This window comes from Pempheris klunzingeri, chromosome 5 (genome assembly GCF_042242105.1).
Source record: "Pempheris klunzingeri isolate RE-2024b chromosome 5, fPemKlu1.hap1, whole genome shotgun sequence".
In the NCBI taxonomy this organism is placed as follows: domain Eukaryota; kingdom Metazoa; phylum Chordata; class Actinopteri; order Acropomatiformes; family Pempheridae; genus Pempheris; species Pempheris klunzingeri.
In genome coordinates, this window is record NC_092016.1 from 8,935,672 (window position 1) to 8,959,717 (window position 24,046).

At 40.3% G+C, this 24,046-nt stretch overlaps 1 protein-coding gene across 1 annotated transcript in view; it reads right to left on the minus strand.

The window, feature by feature from the left end:
• The window catches only part of LOC139201665 (PDZ domain-containing RING finger protein 4-like), a 110,427-nt gene that overhangs the window by 68,966 nt on the left and 17,415 nt on the right, over positions 1 to 24,046 (minus strand). The gene's annotated exons all lie outside the window — the stretch shown is intronic.

Consider the following 24,046-nt stretch of genomic DNA (forward strand, 5'->3'; position numbering starts at 1 on the left):
GATTCCTATCAATGGAAACAGAACAACTTTGCTTGTTGTGTTTGACCTACAGTCCAAAACCCAATTTGAAGATGTCACCGTGGGCTGTGGAATGTGTGAGGATCATTTTTCAAGAGTTTCAGACGTGTATTTGCCTCAACAATTAAGCAGGATTGACATGTCATTTGACAATCAAAGTCTTTAGGGGCAGCCCAACTGTTGGCCATAGGAGAAAGCACATTAACTTTGCTGAGTAGAAGTCTAGATGCAATCAGTGTGGACAGAAGCTCTATAAACCTCCACCAGACATGTCTTTAGGGTGGGCACTGAAGTGTTAATGCTAGCTAATTGGTGCACAAAAGGAAAGAGGAATTTTGGGGCAGTCCATCTGGACCATTTCACCTCAGGGTTAACTTCAACTACACATGACCCTCTTTATCTAGCGATGCATGACCCTGGCCTCTGGGTCCTTGGAGCACTGAGCGATGCAAGCACCTCAGACAGCACATTCAGTCTTCAAACAAAACCTTTGTATACCTTTCTCTTTCTCTGTCAATCAGTCTCTCTCCGTCTCTCTTTTTCTCCTCGAAGATTCGCACACATTTCAAGTGGCATTTCCCTCTAAAGAGTCTTATTCTACAGTCTGCTGCACAGTTTCACTGTTGAATGGTTTCCCTGAATGAACTTAAATGTGCCAGGCTTCAGTGAGAGACTTATTTTCACAATGGGCAATAACGATAAGAAATTCACCCTTTGAGTCCTGCTAATGCCTGATGTTATGTACCATCCTGCTCAAGGAAAACCCTCCATGAAGCCACTGGACATAACAGTCAGGTGAATGTTTCAGCAGCACTGAAGATTGTCTTCACTGTGTTGCTGGTACGCTTTCCAGGCAAGTGAACAGTGACATGGAATCACAGAATAGCCAAGGCTACATTGAGTACAAATTTCTAGGGAAATATAGTACCATAAGGCCAAAAGTAAAAAAAGACACTCTTCAAATTACTTTTCTCATGCAAGCTTGCAGACATGTCCCTGCAAGCTAACAAGTGACTGCTGATGTGTGTCTACAGACTCAAAACGATGTCAAGATGAGATTCCTGATACTGAAGTCCTTGCCCGTGCAGGCATCACACTTGAGAATTAACAGGTTAGATGGGCTGAGCATGTCAGGAGTGCACAAGAGCGCCACTCGGGAGCCCACTATTTGTGTCAAAGTTCCACTGTATATTTTATCGCAGTACTAGTATTAATCTTTATAGTACGTACTGGTCTTATAGTAGAGTGTTTTTGCAGTTAGTATAAAAGAATTCAACAGAGTTTGCTATTTTATACTAACAGGAAGTGATGCAATACAAACTATCAAACTGCAACTGCAAGATTGCCAGTTAAACACAAAGAAAAATCAAAATGTTTGTCGAAAGATCAAAACATTTTTGTTTGCTTGTTTTCTAGAGCCGTCTTACCACTTTCAGAATTCTTTTGTTTTGCCCAATGGTCAGCACTTGCATCTAAAAAAATCATCAGAACACATTTGTCTTAATTTATAAGACCTTTCTTTCTTAGCTACCAAGAAGTTTAACATCCTCAGTTGAGTTGGAGCTAATAATCATGATATTAAATCACAGGATAGGCCGCGGAGTGCATCACTATAAATGCCTTCTTGTAAACACTGAAAGTGTTTGCAGTGCGTCCCACATGCGAGTAAGTATTGTTTCATGCCCGTCTCTGTGGCAGCAGGATTTCACCCATCTTCAAGTGTGGTCATGTAGAAATAGGTATAAACGCTGTAGCCTTTTGTTGTGTTCAGACCACACATCGTACTGCTGTGTTTGGAGCAAACCCCCACCTTTGCACGCCAAAATGTCTCATTAGTCATCTACAAAAACCTTGATAATCAAAGTGTGTCTTGATGTTTACATTGGGAAGGTGATCGGATTGCTTTTACATCGTTATGGTGAGAATCCACAATGCCTGAATGTTTAAAAAGAAGAGCAAGGCACGCCGTTGTTTCCCACACATTTATGTCAACACATGCATTCACTGGAGGCATATTGTTATATTTGATTAACTATTCCTATTCATCCATTATCCGTGTGTTCACATGCTGGAAGATTTGCTGGATATCAGCGAGTGTGTGATACGTCAGCCTGGTTATGAATTCCTGTCAATGGCTCGATCTCATTTCCATATTACGCTCAGGCAGCTTTGATTTGAATATCACTCTTCCCAGTTCACCACTTCAGCCTTTAGAAGCAGGATTGGAGGTTGAGAGCTCTCAGTGGGGGGTACTCAAAATGTGAGGATGGAAAACTGAGTGTGTAAATTTTTTACACTCAGGTAGTTCTGACATTTCAACTGATAATGTGAGTGCCTTATGAAAACTGTTTTTCCAGCAGGTTTCTTATTTTCAACAAAAATATTTACTTGTGAGTTTATCAAGTACAACATACCAGTCATAAGAGTACATTCTTTAAGTGTGTGTGTACATGCATTTATGCTTTCAGGTATATGAATGGGTTATGTAAAGTGGTGCAGGGTTCAAGTGTTTCAGAGAGTCCAGTCATTTTATCAGGTACAACCAGACTTTTTCAGGTCAAAATGTCCTCTGTGAAAAAGTCCCAGGCTATGCAAAATCCCTCCCTGCGATTAGTGTGTTATATTTACCTTCTGCGTGCCTGGATTCAAAGTGCAAACTTCAAGCTCTATGTGGTGTGTAATTCTTTCTAATACGGAACAAAAAAAAAAAAAACTGCTGCATTTTTTGCCAAAATAATCACAGTTGTACATATCAAGATCTGTTTTGAGGTCTTCCAGTATTGTGGCTAATTAGACCTCTGCTATTAAACCATAATTCTAACATATCTCTGTCCAGCCACAACCTAAGCAAACTCTGTGAAGCATAACAGATGACAAAGGTGTAACGAGAGCAGCCAATGTATGCATACTGGTGTAAGAAAGTAGTCGAGGAGTGTCAATCAAGCTCCGTGTGTACACACCTCACAGTCCTCAGAAGAGGTCTACTCTGGCAGAACATGTGAAAACACCTGTGTGGGTGTAGCAAGCGTCTGTACAGCCTTTGGTACGGAATATATTTGGTTATTAAAGATCCTTATCATAAATCTTAATATTGTGTGCTTTTGTTCGACAATGAATTCTCGGCTCGGCTGCTGGCAGCAGTGTAGCAGGATCAAACCACAGATTCCTTTAATCCTTAATTCTTACCTTTTAATAGCATACCTCAACAGAAACCAGAAACCATTGATTCAACCAGTCAAAATTATTTCTTTCAATGATCCAATTTTCATATTATGTGACCAACCAGACCTTTCTTCTTTCTTGGTTGTCTTTTTAAACAAAGGAAGCAGACGCAAGATTGTCAAGCTCATTCACTTCTTAGGTTCCTTTGCTGCATTACTGTACTAATACCTTATTTGAATAGAGACTGTTGGCACTCTTCCCATCAACTTCCCTCCTTAATTTATTTTTTCTCAGACAGTCAGTTCACTGCTTGTGTTTTAAAATTCTGCTGTAATTGGTGTATGATTTGTCAGCCAGTGACCCCAGTTTTAGATCCCAAAAGAACCCAGAAATCATAGATGCATAGTATTTTCATAGCACATGCTTGTAGCACAGAATATAGTATATATATAGTATACGGGCTACAGTACATGAAACAATGTCCAACAACTGAACCCAAGCCTAAAAAATGTCTGATGCTAACAATTAAACAACAATTAATTCTTTATGTTCTGTCAGGTCTGTCATTTAGTCAAACAATCTCTTCACTGTTTTTTTTTGTGCTTTAATTGCTTGTGACTCACTACTTGTTGCATTTACATCTGTGAATATTCGGATATCTGCACACAACAACTGGCCTTACAGTCTGTGGAGACACACACACAGAATTACAGAGATGTGTGGCATACACAGTGTCAGGGTTACTGCCCATGTATAATGCATAACTCAGCCCTCACAGCTGGCTCTGATAACACTCTCCAATGGCCTCATCTATCAGAAGTTGGGTAATAGCAGTGCTAGCCTGCAATGACACTCAGTCTTTATTACCATTCACACTTTCTCCCACTTGGATGAGAGGTAATGAGGGCTCCAAACAGTTTATGTGACAGTAACCCACTCGACTTTTCAAGTCTGTCCCATCATGTATTTGGTTGTGTGTGTGTGTGCGCATCTATCTGTCCGTAGCTAATCTCGAGTACTACCAATCAGCCTACTATTATTTGTACGCATTTATGCCTGCATGCTCAAAGGCCTCTCACAGTTGCGGTGACTGACAATTCTTGAAAAACCTATTTTACTGACTTTTATCCCACCACTGAGTGCTGACTCCACATTCTTTACTGGCCGGTCAGGGCCACAAATCATCAACTACTTCAATTTGAAATCACAGAGAAAAGGCATTCAGTGAGGCTAAAAACAATCCTTACCTTGTCTCCGACAGACCACATTTTGGCCTTTGTCGTGGCTCAAAAACTAACTTTCATGAAAAGTTTGGTCTCATTTTGAATTCAGGTATTTGCAGATTAATTCCATACCCAATATGTTATGATCCACTAAAGGTGAGCAAAATACTGCATTTATAAGTCTTCTGCCATCGTGACTATAAGTGAGCCGGTGTTAACAGCTGTTGTATCGAAGTCTGTTCACACATCAGATATTGTTTCCTGCAGCAGTGCTTTCGGCAGTGGCAACTTGGTGTAGCAGAGATCGCCTGGCGGGTACTGAGTGCACTTTCTAGTTGAAACTTGAGAAACATAATAGGAAACATAATAACTAAAAAATGTTCTAAATTGAGGGTGGTTAATAAACAAAATTCATGAAAAATACATGCAGAATTAAGTGTTTCAGTACACTAAAGCTCTATTTTATAAATTTGATGTGGCTTAAGAAACACAAGATGGAGTTCATTAGCATATGACAGCACAGCTTTTATGTGGCTCGGTTAATTAGAACACATTATCATAGCATTATAAATCTGATGTAAATTAGAATTAATATATGCAAAAGGAAAGCTACTAATAATAACCTTGGAGGACAGTGTATGCCTAAATGTCTTCCACTAAGGATTACTTTGGTACAAAGGATATTTTAGCCAATATCATATTTTGGAAATTGATTAGTTTTATGAACGAGAGTCTGCTGTAGTGGTTCAAGAGAAAGAGCAAAGAACATATGACGATATTTTATCTTATTTCATGGACTCCTAAATGGAGATAGTTTTATAAACTGCAGTGGTGGAAAGTAAAGTGCATGTACTTGGTTACAAATTCGATGTCCTTGTACAGTGCAGTGCAGGACTTGTGTGTAATGGAACATTTTTACAGTGTGGTATTGATCTAAATACTTCTCCACCACAGACTAGCTGCATGTTTAGATTCCCCAAGATTAAAGTGGGAACATATGTTGTGAACATTTTGTTGTGATTTGTGTGAACTGACCCTTTAAGATTAAGTGAAATGAAGAATTTCAAGGGCATCAAAAAGTAAGAAAAAAAAAGTAAGCAGGCTATAGTATTATTCACAGCCTTTTCTTGAATGTTTGAAACTCTCTCTAGCCACAAGGGAAATTTAAAAAGTGTCTGTTCAGACATCACAAAGTCTTTGAGCAAAATGCACCCTCAACAGACATGCAACAATGATAACAAAATAATAAGTCCTCACCAGATATTTGTTTTACTTTTTCCATTTCTCCAATCCTATCAAACCAACACTTTCTCTGAATAATGATCGGGTTTTAAATCCCAGAGGCGCAAAAACAAATCCACACAAAGTCTTCCACATGGAAGATGCGTCTCACACCAGTTACCCACTGGATAGACAAATATATGTACTCAGAAAAACTGTACACAGAATTAATGATAAGCAACCACATACAGTGATGATAGTGAACTTCTGCTGAGCTTCTGCTACATGTTACAGCCTATTCACACAGACGGACTCAAAAGCTGGGACAGTGATGCTGCCATTCATTGTAAATGGGTTCTGGTGTCACAGCCTTGCAACGCCCACACCCACTGAGCTACCGAGATTTTTGAAAAAAAGGCGTCCAGCTGCACTACAGAGGGAAATTGCACTTCATGCATACGTCCTCTGATGCAAAGCAAGTGGCAGCCATGAGAGAGCCAGTTCTGCTCATTTAAATGTCTACAGATTCAGAATTAAAGAGTAGAAATCGCTTCCATTGCAGGTTGTCATAACAATCTCTATTGTCTGTGAAGATTCTCAGTCATCCAGGTCATAGTTATTCCTTAGGAGTTGAGCAAAAGTCAACTGGACTTGTTGAAGGTATTTGAAGACATTCGCCTCCCATCCAAGAGGCTTCTTCAGTTCTCTATTGTTCTATCAAAACTGTTTCAACAATACATACCGTGATTCTATACTCAAGAAGCAAACTTTACAAAATGAGGCCAGAGTTCAGTTGGAGCAGAGTATGAAAATTACATTTTCAACGCAACACACACACACAAAGCCACAGCTTCATGAGAGGCCAGAGACTGCCTACCACTCTGTAATTGTATCTGAAAAGTCGTAGTCCCTTGATTCATTTAAATGGATCCACTGCTGTGGGGTAGACGCTGTAGGGGTGCCAATGAAGACGATCTCAGCAAAGAACCTCTAGTTCAACGTGAGGCAATGCAGTGGCCCCCAGCTAAATACTGCATTAGCAATTATATAGAGTATGTGCAAGTCCTAGTAAAATACTTTTTAACACGAACACTGCAATTCTACTGATTACTTTGGACAGTATCATTTTGACAATCACTTTATTCTCCATTTTATTCTCAATAATTGCAGAGTTTCTATAGTCTCAAAAAAATCATAAACCACTGTGCATTGTTCTGGCATCTGATCTGATCCATTTCTTAAAGCACATTGATCTCTGACTTATAGAGCACTCCATTGATTAAGTTGATTGCTTCCATAAAGTTGGGGGAGTCACATTTCCCATAATACCTCTCTCATTAGCTGCTCCTTGCTTGGGACCACGCCTTTCAAACTCCACATCTCTACTTTGTTACCCAGGCTCTCTGTTGCTATATAAATTTCTATTCTGCAAGCCCAAGCTGAGATCACCCTTCAGTCAACACTATGACTTAACCTCTAAAGACCTGGCGTACACATGCGTGGACATCACATTTTGGGTTATATTACCATAGTAGTTAATTCTGCTTAGCTGGGGCCGTATGGACATGTATGTGGGCAAAATTGTTGATATTTCATATTGTTTTTTGCACTGTGTTTTTCAAAACATGTTCAAAATATGTTTTGTATGTGTTATAAATACATGCAAAAGCAGTCAGGAAAAAAAACTGCTATGTTCAGGGTGGAAATAAAGAGTTTTGCACAAAGGTGACTTTTCTCTAAAACTACACCATGTAAAAAGATGATGCTTAGGTTTTATACTTATCAGGGTCCAATAAGCCCAAATAGCAAGGAGAAATAAAAAATGCATATCAAACGAGAGCTCGGGTCTTAAGAGGTTAATCAGGGGATATTTCCTCTGGCTTGACAAGGCCCCTCCAGAGACACAGAAGACATTATGCAGGGTTAGAGTAACTGTGATTAAACTGTTATTGTACTTGTTTCATTTGAGTATATGAAAAAATGGAAATGAGCCAATAAATAATTTTCTCTGTATTTCATCTGTATTGGGTTCTAAAATCTAGTATTGGTTGCTCTGTATTCCACTTAAAAAGAGAGCAATGATTACTACTTCTTTCAAACTGCAATCAAATATTTATCTGACTGTAGTGTCTAATGTTGGTTGGTGGGTTTGTATGCATCTGAAATGGTAACTAATATGGCTATTACATTGTGGAAAGGGTCTTTCTACCAGTTTGTGTTTGGAAGTTATCTAATGTACACATATAGCATCTGCATTACTTGAGCATCCATCGGAGCTTTTCAAAAGCCTGATGTGTCATTACAATGTCTGGTTGAGTAAAAGCGGTGACACAAATCAAACCTAGGACACTGAGTGACGCCCTCTATCTGCCCCCCCTCCTCAGAATGCATTGATAAAGGGCATGGGCGGCATAAATTTAGTGCTAAATGGCCAACTGTCATGTAGAAGGTGAGGGATCGCATCACGTCGCAGGCATGAGCAGATGCCTGTGAAGGTCTAATGACGGTGACCGTGTCACCTCTGTGAGTGTGTGTGAGTGTGTGTGTGTGTCTGTGTCTATATGTCTATATGCACATGCATGATGCGTGCATGTGCCACAAACGTCTCAGACATACAGCCCACGCATACTCCCACACACCGCAGACCAGACTGCGGAAGAACGCCCACAGTATAAAACCTTTAGCATGCACATGAGCCATCTTGTCCATTGATTTCAAAATTAATCATTCTCACACAGAAAACGGGAGAACAAAGGGGAAAGTGGAGCGGACATGATTGACGATGAAAATCTCATTTGTCATTTAGGAGAAATGTGAAGGACTAGTGATGTAAGCCAGATGTGGTGATGTAATGCATCTGTAGATCCAGCTGAGTTAATTCAATGGAAGAGTTCACCATCAAAGTAATAACAAGTAACACACACACGCACATCAAACCTATTAGTTGTATTAGCATGGGCAGAGCAACGTGGTGTGGGGAAAACGTGTGAATGTGTGTGTGGGCGGTGGGTAGACTGTTGGGAGGGGGGCATTTGTTTGCCCTAATTTGTGTAATGCACAATGACAATAAAAAGGGACTGAGAGCATTAATACACCATCCATCATCAAGCTAACTGTTGACTGGTTCAGACTTGCTTCCTAATGTGAAACAGACCTGCTGCATCCAAGCAGTCAGTGCATCAGCTGCCTCCAACTCAGACTGAAGACAAAATGTTTTTATTGTCCATTTGTTATGTTCTTGAAGAGTTGTTTTTATTTACAGTCCTGTCGTAGAATATATTTCCCCGTGCCAAAAGTATTATGTTTGAACACACACAAGAAAATACACATTTTTTAGAGCTGAAACAATCAATAGAAAATTGATCTGCAGTTTTAATCGATCGTTACAGTTTTGTAATCAGGCGGTTCAAGCCTCTCAAACACAAAGATTTGCTGTTTTTCTGTGTTTTATATCATTTTAAACTCAGTATCTTTGGGTTTTCTAGTATTAGTCAGACAGAACAATGGATCTGAAAAAGTCACCTTGGGCTCTTAGAACTTTTGATGGGCATTTTTCACTGTTTTTGATATTATACAGACAAGATGTAAAAAGCAGCCCTAATCCTTGGTTTTTCGTTTGTTTTTTTGTTTTTTAACCCATATGTACAACCAGAGGAAAACTCTTTATACTGCTGTCCCAACTCTAGTGCATCCTGATGTGAAAGCTGCGAAAAATGTATTGCTGAATGAGAAAATATCTTCAAACCAATAAATCACTAAGCAGACTGGCAGAGGAGACAACAGCATTCTGCAAATCATGGCTGGAGGGTTTAGCATATTAGATCATCTGATACAACTTTGTACATAAACAGAGCCGAAGCTTCAGCAAAACAAACTGTTCAACCTTGGTGTGAATAGATTTGCATCCATTACATACAGACAGAGTAGTGTGTGAGCAGGACAAAGAAAAAGGCTGCTCTGTATTTTTGCCCCCCCCCCCCACACGCAGGCAAGTCACATCAGTATCTTGGAGGATAAGCAAATTCATTAACGGCTTCTGGCAGCACAGGAGACAGGATTAACAATCCCTTTATGCTGAAATGTAATTGAAAATATGGCCCGTCTCATTTTTCACACAAATGTGATTGGATATGCTCCTGTTGTGTTGAGGTTAGCTGCATTTAAGCCATAATTCGATTTTTAAACCACCACAGATGTGGAATGTTACAGTCACCCGGTTAAGATAATGTCAAGCGATATCATTAGGATAAATTGGTGAACGATTCCAATGTAGGAAAAACTATTCATTTTTTTTCTAATGAAAAGACAAGTGGATGGCTTTTCAATATTCTTGATTAAATCCAGAGCTTGACTGCATGTATTACAGTGTGCAACAGGAGCAATAAAACGAGAATTAATGCATGAATTAAACAAACACTCCATTTGTATTAGCATATACACCCGTGGCAGCTACTGTAAATGTGATCAACTGCACAGTGAAAAGTCCCGCTGTATGCAATAACAAAAACATCACGAAAGCGCACAAATCACTGGTAATAAACACAAATAAATCACATATTCAGTCATGGACAACTCATTTTACATATGAACTCTTTGCTAGATCAAGGTTGGTGGAAAAGACATCTGTGATATTTCTCTCACTCCCAACAGGTTATGGATTGGCCTGGCACAGAGTTTTACTTAACATGCTTCCATCCAAGAACACTAATCATGACAGAAGGCTGTCCCTGTCAGTGACAGCGCCTTATTTCAGCAGCAAGGAGCACGGGGCAAAACATGCTAAGCAACAGCATTCAATCCTAATCAATGTGACATTCAGGTACAACTACTCTCAGCTATCGTGTTAGCAAAAAAAGGTCACAATAAGGACGTGAAATGTAATGTATGACACGCCAGGCTTATTTTATTATTTGATGAGAAATGCTCTAGAAATCAATACTGTGTCTGGGACCATGATGCTGTACCCTGAAACTCCACCTGGCATTTCTGAAAGAAATTGTATGCTAACCAGGAAAATGTAAGCCCAAAGGCACATGCCATTGAAAAATCCAATTTTCCATCTTTTTGCTTCTTTATAAATGCATCTGGACGGTAAATTGATGAGGCTATTCCTAATGAAGATTCATGATATTATAAAAAAAATGTACTGCATGACAAAAACCTTCTCCCCTTCTACGTTCATTTGTTTATCAGAGTTGAGGAGCAACTGTACATCTTAAATTACATTATCTTGCATGATTAACCTAGTGGATCTTTCTTGGTTGCCGTGGTAATGGTGTACGCGTGCATACTAAATCTGGTGGAACCAAATAGCACTATACATGCCTGAGGAATGGAAATCTAATCTAAGTGCTTCAGACAAGGGCATCAAATGTAGACTATATGTACTATATGCAATAGAGTACCATATTACTTATAAATTGATAATTTATAGTTCTATCTATTTTCTATGAAAATCAAATCACTTCAGTCAATTGAATAACTGCATTTTTCATGTTAGCATGAAAGTTTTCGATTGGCTTTGGGACAAAATCTTAACTCAAGGTCCACTTACTGTCTTTTTTTCAATTGCATATTTTTCACAGTGTTGTTTCTGTTTTTGTGGATTTCTGGCTCAATCAGGAAGTTGAATCACGGCATTAGACAGATTAAAAAAAAAAAATATTCAAAGATGGGTCAAATGAACAAAAAAAACAAAAAACAATTGTCGTGTTATTGGAATATTGGATTGGAGAAAGGACAGAAGCATTTCTGTCCCTAATGTGAGTGCAAAAGCTCCCCAGAAATGCATCGCCAAGACTTTTGATGATGATTCATAATTGGTTGGAATTTGTAGGCACACACACTGGTTGAACATGAATTACACATCATAAATAACTGACTTACCCATAGAGTTATAATCAATGAGACTCTAATATAAAAGAAGGCAGCCTGCAGGTAAGACAGCTTTTTTTTTTCTTTCATTATGAAATATGACATTAATATAAATTTGCCACAAGTGTCCATTCACCACACAGGAGTAATAGCATAGACCGCTATAATGACATATGGAGAAAATAATAACTCCATTTTCAGGATTGTTATGATCGATATTTAATCCATTGAGCAGAGAGAGCCTTCAGGATGGAGGCGGATTGTCTGGTTATCTCAGGAGCACAAGGCTGGGGCCATTCTTTCTGCAGGTGGCCTGAGAGCCGCCTGATTGGCAGCCACTGATGGAACACGCCGTGATAAGACCCCGGCATCGGTGGCTGATGCACTGCCTCCCACTCACCCTCCATTGTTTCTGCCATCAAGCCTGGCACAGTGCTGATCCTCTGATAAGGACGAGAACTTTACTGCTGTATTTCACACTGAATGCAAAACAAGGGGAGGGGAAGAGGTTCCCAAATGGAGAGGGAGGAGTAGCTGAGGCAAACCCGCTTGTGTCTGTATTTATTGGCTCATGAATCAATATGGCTTTTCTTATACAAAAAGGCCCGGCTGTCATGGAAAGTGAGTATCTATCACTTCCACCTGGAGCTGGGGTGCAGTGGCAAGGTCGCCGCTGATAGCCTTGCATTGGTTTGTGAGGTGGGGCTGAGTGAAGGGGATGACAGCCAAGCGATATGAGGAATATAACTCACATAACTCATCTTATACACGACCAATGGCAATGGCCCTGATTACAAGAGGTGATTTACTGTATCCCTAGCTCAGGGCTCATAAACATCCAGGCACAGGACACTGCATATGGTCCCTGTTTTATGTTGATTTTTTGCACCATTAGGTCTCTTTGCTGACCTGCAGATCTAACGTGTGGTAATAACAAAACGGCATTTGTGGTTTATTAAGCGTACTACGCAGTTTTTAACAACATGCCCTGAATAAACTGTGTGCAAGGATTAGTTAAGGATTCTTAACTCAATTGTAGTACCAAAGCTGCACCTAACTCAGGGCAGAGACGCTTTATTCTCTAATTTCTTTGTAAGAAAACTAAAAGAACAAATCAGTTTTCCTTGTTGGCAGTCAGCAGACCTACTAAGGCCTAAATCTCTGAAGTCTATGACTTCATATGCAAGTCAGAGAAATTCATTGACCTGAAGATTCGATTGTTTTCTGGTTTATGTTGCTCTCAGAGAAGTCACAAAGGGGATTAGATGTCTGTGTCATTACTGAGCCCTGCTTTGGAGGACTGTTCAGACAATTTTGTATAAAACTACATGAAATGAATGTCAAACAAATGTAGGACTTGGAACATTTTGATTGGCTGATCAAAACTGATTTTTACCGGTATATGATCAGTATTTACGAGGTCAGTGTTCAAATACAGCTTTGTTTACATTCTGTATATTTTCTTTAGGTCTAAAGAAAATTTTAAATATTTGGATCAATAATTACTGAATGTTGAAAAAATGTATGCTGTGTCAACCAGCAAACTGAGTAAACTGAATACCTACCACAGAACCAACTGAATAAATAATACATTTAATTTAACATAAATGTGGCTTATGCAGCTAATGTCCTATAGGCTAATGACAATAGCTTGTGAAGGTCACCTTATCATTGACGTAGAGCACAATAAAAGGAACATTGTTTTCAAACAAGATCGCGGACTGTTTTAATCTGCATATAAAACATCTGATATTGGGAGTTAAAGAATGACCCAAAATCCAAAAAGAATAACTTATTGTGAGGTCAGCGGGTTTGTGGGCTCCAGATAAGCCAAAGCACTGTCCTTTATTCTACCTTTGTTGAAAGTAGGTAAAGTTCTGCCAGAAATCCCTGCACTGGGAAATAAAAAAGTGGCAAGATAAAAAATGAAAGCCCTTGTTTTGACAGCTTTGCTAATGAAAAATTGATAAGTAGTGTCTTATCCAAAGCTCTAAATACGCTTTCACAGTATATTGCATACAGGCACGTATGCATATTTCTATAAAGTGACCCATTTATTGCATTACCTGCTATTTTCTGATTGTAGATAACCCATTTAAATTCCTTGACTTTGCTTTCTGGAGTAGACTTCAGTGACTTCTGTGACATCCCACGGGGAACGCTGTGCAATGGTATAAATTTGTGGGAGAAGAAGCATGGAAGAGGCATGCAAAAGAAGAGACGCTTTTGAAGGATTTTATCTCACACCAATGGGCACACATCTGTAGCAAGAACTTCAACGCAGAGCTTTATCTCTCTAATAAAACATCACAAAGCTATTTCCAACGTAATTTACCAAGGACAATAAAGCTGGGTAGACGTGTGCACAGCCAAAACATTCAACCTCTACACTCACTGTACAGATCAGTTGACCAGTCACAATGTGATAAATGTAAACACAGAACCTCCGACCCGTTTTGTCCATTGACCGTTCCAGTAATTTGAAACCACAGCTTGTTGGGGAAGATGCGGTCAAAGTGGTCCATCAACAGCAAAGTCTGACTACAGTTTTAATCATGACATGTAAAATACTACTCCAATGATATTAAATCAAGCTCACTACAGTTTATGATGGGTCTTTTGACAGCAGCCATGAAGGATTGGACTTCATGGACTTCATTGGACGGCTTCATTGGACTGCAAGAGAGCAGAGCAAGACATGCCAGAAATCCATCCAATCGTCCGACAGAGTGATCGCTGAGGCAATTGATAAGGCATCTTGACCCTGGTCAAAGTGAACATCGACAACCACTCTGAGAAATTTGGCCTGATTCTAAAATTAGGGTGAAAAATCGGGCATAAACCAAGCAATTAATCTTATCATGTGGTAAAATCTGGATTTACACAAGATAAAGCAGACAATGTGAGGTCTGCTGCAGGATACTGTACTCATATTCTCATATTCTGCTTGTGAGCCTTCACTCAAATCCATCAAAGAAGGAAAGAACAAACAACCACACCGCTGCTACTGTATTTTCATTCTTTTGGAAGTGCGCTATCAGATCAGGTCAATGCTAGTGTAGTACCTCAGCCTCCCAGACACTTCCCTCCCTCAGACTGTAATTAACTGTCAAGGCCGATCTGGAGGAGAGGTCCCATGTCAGAGTGTCAGGATGGTTAATTAAGAACCTTAAAGGTGTTTGAGAGGAACAAAGACCAATCCACCCTGGCAACAAATGCGACATGCGGAAACACCGCCTCTGATTAACTTCAATTAACTAAGCTCCGGAAGATAACCCAGAGTTTTTTTTTATGTTAATGCGCTCCCTGAGCTGATGGATAATAAAGAGCTCCATCTCTCCCTTTTATTTCTGCGATAGGATTGCAGTCAATCAGAAGAGAGGAGAGGAAAACAAATGGATGGCTGATGTTTGTTTCTCTTCCACTGTGCATCGGGGAAATGAAGCCTCAGCCTTTGATGGCATCTGTAATATTATTATATACATATCTATCCGTGATATCACTTAATTACTCCGCTGTGGACATGAGACGCTCTCATCTGTATTGTGTTGCACCTGCCTGGCAGCTATTATCTTACTGGACATCAATGAGGTAGGATATTATTCAAAAGACGGGCCAAATGTTTCATATTTCTGCATTCCACACACACTCTCCATCTTCTTTTGTATTTCTCTTTTTTCCCCATTGTCAGATATCTTTTTTCAATGCTATCATGTTCTATTAAAGTGCTTGTTTACGATTTCTTTTTCTGCCTCTCTTGCTGTGTCTGACTCTTTTCACTCCTCGTTCCCCCTTTCCACCTCAATCCCACTTTTCTCTGTGTGTTCGAGCACAGCTGTAATGAAAAAGAGTGTGTGTGTGTGTGTGTTTGTTTGTGGTGAGCGAGTGAGTGAGAAGGCGCCGTCTCATCCTGCTTGCCTGATTGCAGGCTGCTGTGACACAGTGAGACAGGACGGCTCAGTGCCAGCCCTCCTGACCTCACCCCAGAGACCACCTCCAGCCAATCAACACGCTCATCAACCATTGGGTGAGACAATCAGAGAGAACAGCACCACAGGTAAACATGAAGAGGAAGAGGGAAAAAATGTGAGGGGAGGGGGGGGGAGTAGCGAGAAATTAAGTATTTCGAGGGGAGTCAGAATAGAGAGGTAATCACAAAAAGAGAAAATGAGAGACTGGGAGAGAATCTCATTTATCCGGATAGACTATTGTACAAATATGCATCTGACTAGGGGGTCAATTGAAAATCAAAATCAAGGAGGAAAACCAAAACAAACCAGACACAAAGCCCACTTGTTAGCTGCTGTCACATGCTAGCAGATGGCTTTGTACTTTTGGATAATGAAACCAATCTATTCCTCCTTTCAAGTTCCTCGTCAGCCTCCCGTTCATGGGAGTACTGCAGCCAAGGAACACCAGTTGAATATTAGTGTATTAGTCTCCTCCGCCATGGCAACCCAAAGTAATCAACTCCATATCTTCTAACCTCCCCGCTCACCCACCCCACACTCCTCCCACCCGGCACCATCACACTTCTGCTTCCCCTGCCTGGTAACCCCACAGATAGGTCTCCTCCATGGCAACCCATGGCAACCCACAGCAATCTAATTTATATCTAATGATACCCACCCTCCAAGCCAGGCTACCCACTCATGAAAATCAGATTTGAAATTAAATGAATAATCGGCAGGTGGACTGTGGATTTGCAGATTCAGCTATCTTGTGTGGAGAGATTGTTCAGACATTATTATTACTATTGACTATGTGACATTTCAATAAAAACTAAATGAAAAATCTTGTGTTTTTTGTAATAGCATTCTGTACAACTATCAGAATTACTGATAGTTTAGCAACTTCAAAACAGGAAACAATACTGACCAGGCACTGCTGCCCAGATGAAAATGGAGTCCCCGTGGGTGCCGTTGTTTTTTATTACTTCACTGAACAATTTTACACAGCAAAACTTGATACATTCCAGCACTTCTGTAACATGGCAGCTGTGATGGTCTGTAAATGTCGAGCATCCACATTTCCACAAGGCATGCCTCCCAAGTCCTGGATCCCTTGCTAAAAATAAATGTGTTCCAAATGTGATTTGTTCTACACAAGTTTAATCGAGTAGCGTTGCCATTATTTCTACTTATAGGTTTCCTTTAGCTTCTCCAGCACAATGGCTTGATCTGCAACATTTTATTACTATATACAGAAGATGTTTGAAACCATTTGACACAAGAACCTCAGGATATTTCGCTCAGTCTCATTAATGGCATATAGGCTATGTTCACTCTGCACCATCATTTGTGCTTGCATGTGAGAAAGAAGTAGAGATGGCTAAGAGAAATTGAAGGCTGTCTGGAAGTGGGTTGATTTAACTAGAGTCGACATTGGCACCTAGCACGAGCACAGGCCCCACGAGTATTCAAATAAGTTTTTATTCAAGTGTTGTTGTTTGTAGTCAGTCCATGACAGAAACAAATCTGGAGATAGATGCTTCAGCAAAAGACAAGCAGACAGACTGGTGTAGGGTCCAGCAGTAGCTCAACAAAGTCGACCACCAACTTCATACAACAGTTGCTTATCAAGTTCATTGATAAGCAACAGGCAGCTCTTTTATAACAAAAATGCTCAAAATACTCCACTGTACCTTCACTATGTACCTGTTTTAACCTAAACGATGACTTCTGCTGATCGAGGCGTCAGGTTAGAAAAGGCTTCTGTGTGTTGTTCTCCAGGACATTGACAGACAAGGTATTTTGTTGTTTAATTTGGAGGACTTGTTGGAAAGCATTGTGCAAATGTACTTCACCTCTGAGAGCAAATCCCATTTACCCCAGTTCAACTGAATCGATTTCTGTTTGAAATTTTGATGTTAGTGTTACAATAATGTTTCAATATGCTGCAGAAAGTTCAGTCGTGTTCAACTTTGTGTTAACAATCCTTGTGTGCCAACACTGTGGTGTCACTGAAATGAAAAGGTTTTCAATCTCGCACTATTGACTGTCTAAACATAACCTTAACCATCTTACAATGTTTGAAGAGCAACAGTGAAACAGTACTTTAAGTCAAAAGTCTTATACCAGTGGAAAGTCTTACACCAACCCTGTTCCTGGAGGCCTACTGCACTGCATGTTTTAGATGAGGGTTGGGGAACACTGTCTTATATGACTATAAGTGGAGCAACAAAGCCTTATTAATGTAGGAACACGCTGATATACACAGAAGACAAGTACTGGATGCATACCGTGTTGATTTTGTTTGTTGATCTTTCAAAGTTCTTTCTGAGTACTATTCAAACTAAATAATGGTACACATTTCCTGTGTACCCTCCAGAGGACAATGCACTCATTATTTGCAGTCTCTTACATCTAATAACTCCAAGTGACAGTATCCCTGTTATAGACCTTCACAACATGGCCTCACATCCATAAACATAAAGGGCAAGCCAATGACATTTCCATTGTAGGCAAGTGTTATTTCTCCAAGGACTTTAAAATAATATGATCCCGTCTTAAATTAAATAACATTTCCTTGTGTCACTTCTGTCAGAGCAAAAAGAGGAGGGGTATCCTCAAATTCAATGGGTCTGGTGAAATGATGGCTGAGCTCTGTCTCGTCGCTATCTCAGGTTAAGCCCCAGACTCCTGATAACAGAGCTAATTGAAGGGTAGTTTGTGAGAGAGAAGAAAAAGATTTGATGGCTTGGCAGCATATGTGTGTCTATAATGAGGCTGAGGTGTTTTTTTAAGGGAAATTGGATCATTTTAGAAATGACAAGGTGAAACACAGTTGTGCTTTTTTTTCCCCTCACCATAAAGGAGATGAAGAAGGGTTGACAGAACCATTCTTTACATTGATTTCAGAGGACATGGAAAAGGAATGGCTTCCATCAGTGGTACTAAGGGCGAACAAAGACTTTTCAGCTGTGGCGCCTATGACCAGAGATAAATGTTTGACTGAAGGCTATTCTCCCAGCTGTGGCATCCTAATGATCTGCAGCCGTCACACCCCCATATCTCTTGTGGTACATGAGGCCCTGTGACATACTCAAAGCTCTGGTCCATCGGTCAGAGCACAGCTATATGTTGTGGGTCCACCATTTTTCCTGCAGGTCACAATCATAGTGCCCCACAAAAAAACACACCTATTTTGTGATGTTTTTGCACAACAGCTTGATCTTACAACAGCTCAGACTCAGTAATGACGACGGATTGTTGGGGCCTTGGACAGGCTGAGACACTATCAACGTTAATATTGCAATTTATTGAACCAAAGAGGATTAATTATGCTTATCTTTTAATCCTCAAATGGAGTTGTGTGCATGGTCCTAAATGAGCAGGAGCAATACTCCTGGGCTTCCAGTTCTGTCAATAACAAGAAGGGTTAGCTCTCTGTAAAAGAGTGTACAGTAAAATTAGCTCCTAATGTCATGGCTTTCTAGCCAGGAACACCATTGCCCCCCTCCCCCCTTAAGCTCTATAAATGAGCAGCAAGCCAGTGCTGCCAAGCTAACTAGCAGGAGAGTGAACCTCCATTAGACTCGCAATTACTGCCACCCCCATTAAAAAGAAGAAAAAAAAAAAAAAGGTCCCCGACTCAGCCACAGAAATCAAATGAAATACAAATATGAGCTTTAACAGTAACCTTCGGCCACAGTATCCTTATTAGCTGCATGCTCTCCTCTCTCTTCCCACATAATATCACTTGAGCCGGCAACCAAACGATGCCAGTCATTAAAAACATATCCATCTCACTTAGACAGTGCATTAAGACTATCCCACGTGAGGAATTTTGCACGGCTACGTCTCTATTCAGACTTATGACAAAACCTGGCACAGTAAGGTAATGATCCACACACTCCACAGATGGTAAATGGGCAAGCACTATCACTGATTGGCTAATTAAAAAGAATTCTAACATAACATCCATATTATTTTCCATTATTTTGCTTCCATGCAAAATAATTTTGCTTCCATGCTGTTGCTGCACAACAGCATCTGTACAATCGCTATGATTTACTGACTTGATTCCATAGCAGTGTAAGAGGGAGGCCTCTTAGGATTTTTGCAGTCTTGATTTGCTTGCATTGACAGGCTATTAAGGAAATTTACTGTACTTGCACTCTTCCAGCTGCTCCGTCTACAAACTTTAGAGTAACTTGCTGGTATATCAAGGTTAACTTCAGTGCTTGTCTGCCCAGCTTCTCTCTGGCTACCCGCTCCCATTGATTTTGATTAGCCACTGTCCCCCAACTTGGCTACAGGGGAACGTTGGTAATGACAGCCCCTCAGATGTCTTCATGTCAGCGGTAGAGCCATCCGTCAGCCCGCAGTGCTGTGCAAAAGTGGCTGACATGCCACCTCTGTGTCTGATGGATGGAGCCTGTCTCTGTATTGCCAACCTCTTTTATCTGCAGGGGCAGGCCAGTCCCTCTGGATCTGCCTATAATCAGCTAGACCCTCTCTGATCCTCAACGAGAGCCTCAACCCCACATCTATTCATGCTTAATGTCAGATAAGAAATTGTTTGTGTAATATATAGCCCGTCTATGTGGACTGCCTTTGAAAAATGACGGGTCTTCTACCAGATTGAGGGTATTTTTCTCCCATTTTTGATAGCTTTTTGATTGATTTGATTGCTTACTTAACCTTGATAGAGACAGCTCAGCAATAGTGAGCTGGAAGAGGCTAAAAATAGATTTGCTACTGTTGGTCACCAGTATGACATATAGCAGCACAGGGAGGAGGTGCAGAGAGTGTGTGGAAGATAGGAGATTGTAGGAGTAACACTACCTCTTAACACTCCTCATGCAAGACTAGCAATTATTTATCAGAAATATGCACTTTTCTTAACATATTCAACCATCTACTACTAAGCATTTATATACTGAGATGCTACCTACCCTACTGTGTTTCTGATTACCTTTGCTTGATTTCTCTGTGATAACACGTTGCGGTCATACATTTGGAGACACTGTAAGCTGTTAAAGTGGAAATAGTAAGTAGGGCATGCATCTCCCTGCGGGACCTTATCTCATTTTAGATCCAGCAAATCTGTTTGGTCTTTGCTGATCTAAATGTCTGGCAACTTAAGGAACAGTTGGGGGCTTCTGCTGGCAGCAACCTACTGAAATAGGCTACATCTACCATTGGTGACAGTGGACTTAGGTAGCTACATATGAATCAAGTGGGAATTCACAGGAATTCATATTTTTATAATCATGTTGTTTACAGCTATGCTGGTGACGTTCTAGGAATGGCATTGTCAGTCTGTCAGCCGGCATACCACTGAAACATCCCATCTCTGCTTGGATTTCCATGGCATTTTAGACAGATATCCACTGTCCCTAGTAGATGTCTCTTTGAGAATTTGGTGTGCCCCCGACTTTTCATCTTATTTAGCCACTAGCAGGTCAAAGTTTTTCACTTATACAGTAAAATATCAACAAGATGGATTGCACAACAATGTAAGCTAATAATGTTGCTAAAAATCCCCTGACTATTCTTCTAGCGCCACCATGAGGTTGACATTTGTGATTGTTAACAAATTTCATGGCAATCCGTCCAATATTTGAGACATTTCACTCAAACATTCATGTCCCCCTCAAAATGAAATTATAAACTTGGTAAAGCCCGAACTTTTCATCTAGCACCATTATCAGATCACATTTTTAATATGTCCGACACTTTTGTAGGCCATAGACCAAACTAACAATGTTCCCATCAGCCTCAGCTGTGCAGTAATTTGCGTTTAGTACTAATTACCAAATGTCTCTGAGTCTTGTTTTAGTTCGGATCATGTTGATTATTTGACGCAGGTGTTGAGGCAAAAACACAGAGGCAAAATCTTTAAACAAATAATTGAACCATATATATACACCACTAGCTACAGCACACACATAAGAATCAGTCTCACTGAGCTATCTGCAGACACGTTTCTTCCAGCAAGAATGTCATGTTCCTCACATAGTGGCACTGCCAGCTGAAATGTCATGGGTTAGGTTTGGCATGACAGCAAGTGCGATAGTTCTGTGGGAATACGAGTTCCTCTTCTCAGAGAACGGTCTAATTTATCCCCTCGATAGCTCTTGAACTCCTAATGACTTTTCCTCAGCTCCAGTTCACGGCCCTTCGTGGCTGTGTGAGCTGGCCTGTGGCTTTCTGTAGTCTAATAAAACCTTAAGTGAGCAAAAATGTCTTTCATAAAATGTGTCGGTTCAACAGCTTTATCATCCTGGCTGTAGCAAATGTCAAATGGGATCATTTCATTGGCACTCTGTCAAAGTCTCTCGTAAAATGGCTAATAAAACTTCACATGGTCCATGAAATCATCTGTTTATTACAAATGTAGTTACACTAGTCAAATGTGTGTTGATTTCTTCAATCCTTCATGAATTACTGAGCAACACATAGTTCGTAGGAATTATTTAAACCTTAGCTCTCAGACTTATTTTGAAATTGGGAGGCAACTTTCATCATCTTTCATTGGATCAGTGGTGTTGTTGGAGGCCACAAAGAAACTACACAAACCTTTCCAAAAACATGGACAAAAAACAGCAAGTTGAAATTTCTCCCATTAGACACTCCTGCTTATTAGAGTACCTCAAAACTTATTAAAAAGACAAAAAAGGTTGGTTTTTTTTTGGTTTTTTTTTTTATCTCCTTGGCAACATTCTCCCTTCGACCTTTCTAAGATTTCCAAAAGGACATGTTAATTAGCTCTGCAACAGTTAAGACAGCTGTTAACCTGGGCAATCTCAATGACCAGGCCTCATGACATGAAAAATAAAAACCCGCTGTGGTGAAGCCAGGACAATAGATCATAAGAGGCATCAATAAATAATTACATTTAAATGTCTCTTAATGAGTGGAGTTTGCTGACTGAGCCAATGTTTAATGCCTCTGATGAAACTGCACGCACAAGGCATCCATAATACAGAACGTCATAAAAGACTGGCTGTTAATGGCTCTCAGGGCTCTGACTGCCATGATAACAGCATCCTCAATTACACACTGACGACATGCTACAACTAGATATGCAAACACTCTGATATTTCCTTTGAAATGTTTGCTGTCTCAGCATGGCAGCTCCGCATTTATTAGTCATTGTAATTATGGACTTTATGGTGTGGGAAATAGCTTTTTGTTTTTAAACGGAAAAGTTAAAGGGTCGGTTCACCCAAAACTACATATTTCATCTCCTGCCCTCATGGTATCAAGCCATGAGGGCAGTATTGTTTTCATTTGTCAAGGTTTTGAGATAGTCACCTCAAAGATGTCTGCCACCATCCTAGTAAAATTCTGTTTTGGTCCTTGCAGCAATGGAAAATGAGAACTTGACTGCAGTGAAGCCTGCCGACAGTGAGGTCTGGGGATTATTCAGTAACCAGGACACCGTTTCTGCCAATGGATCTTGCTATTGAATTTTTTGGATATAATTTTTTCAGTGCCGTTAGCACCACACATTGCATTGGGGCGGAAGAGGAAATCTCTGACATAGATATCTCATAACTTGAGCAAATAAAAAAAATAGCTACATGATAAATCCCACTTTTGCCACTTTAATTATTTGGATGAACCAACTGTTTAAATTGAAAAGTTCCCCAAAATACTACTGAATGTATATGGTAACTTATTTCAAATTATTTGATTTAGATGGTAATCACATGCCCTTAGACTGTCAAGCAATGTGCAACAATGGTGTGTACTCTGTGCTCACAGTGTGTGGACCAGTGTCTTGTGGGAACATTTTGTTGGGCCCCACCAGGAGAGCAACATTTTTCTAAATTGTTGTTATTATAAAACAATAAGTGTCAAAACCTTTATTTGGTTATTATGCATTGTGCTGATAGGAAGTCCCCACAAGGATAGAGACACCTGGTATACGTATGTGTGTGTGTGTGTGTATGCATAAATCAAATGTGATTTTTCCAGAACCTCGACACAACTGACAGAGTTGAAGCCAAATGTATGACTGAGGAAACAAAGTATGTTTAATCCAAGCGTGTTCAACATGAAGGCTGTGTGTGCGATGCTCCTTCAGGTACACTGGCCTCTTATCTCCATGGCTGCCTTCTTAATTATTCATCAAAGTGTGTGTGAGTGTCTGTGTGTACGTTTATGTCTGGGGCACTGGGACCTGTATGGCTTCGCGAAATGATGAGCGCGTTAAGACACATGAAACAGGTGCAGCGCTGCCACAGCACAGCATGTGACCACACACAGAGACACAATCAGACCCACACACACACACATACACGCCCCTGTCACTGATAGATAACTGTGTGTTACAAAGCACAGGGGAGTGTATCAGTTTGATGGTGTCATGCAGGGAATGGGTGTGAGGAAATGAGAAGACAATAGGGTGTCATTTTTACTGTTGTTGTGGCGCACACACACACACACACACAACCTGTAGAACAATGTGCTGTCTCTGCTGTCTCCTCTGTGGCATCAGCTATGGTCTCCTGCGATCATAGTTGACAAGCCAAGAGCACATTGTCCCCTCCAAATAAACATATACACAAACACACACACACACACACTCCTACA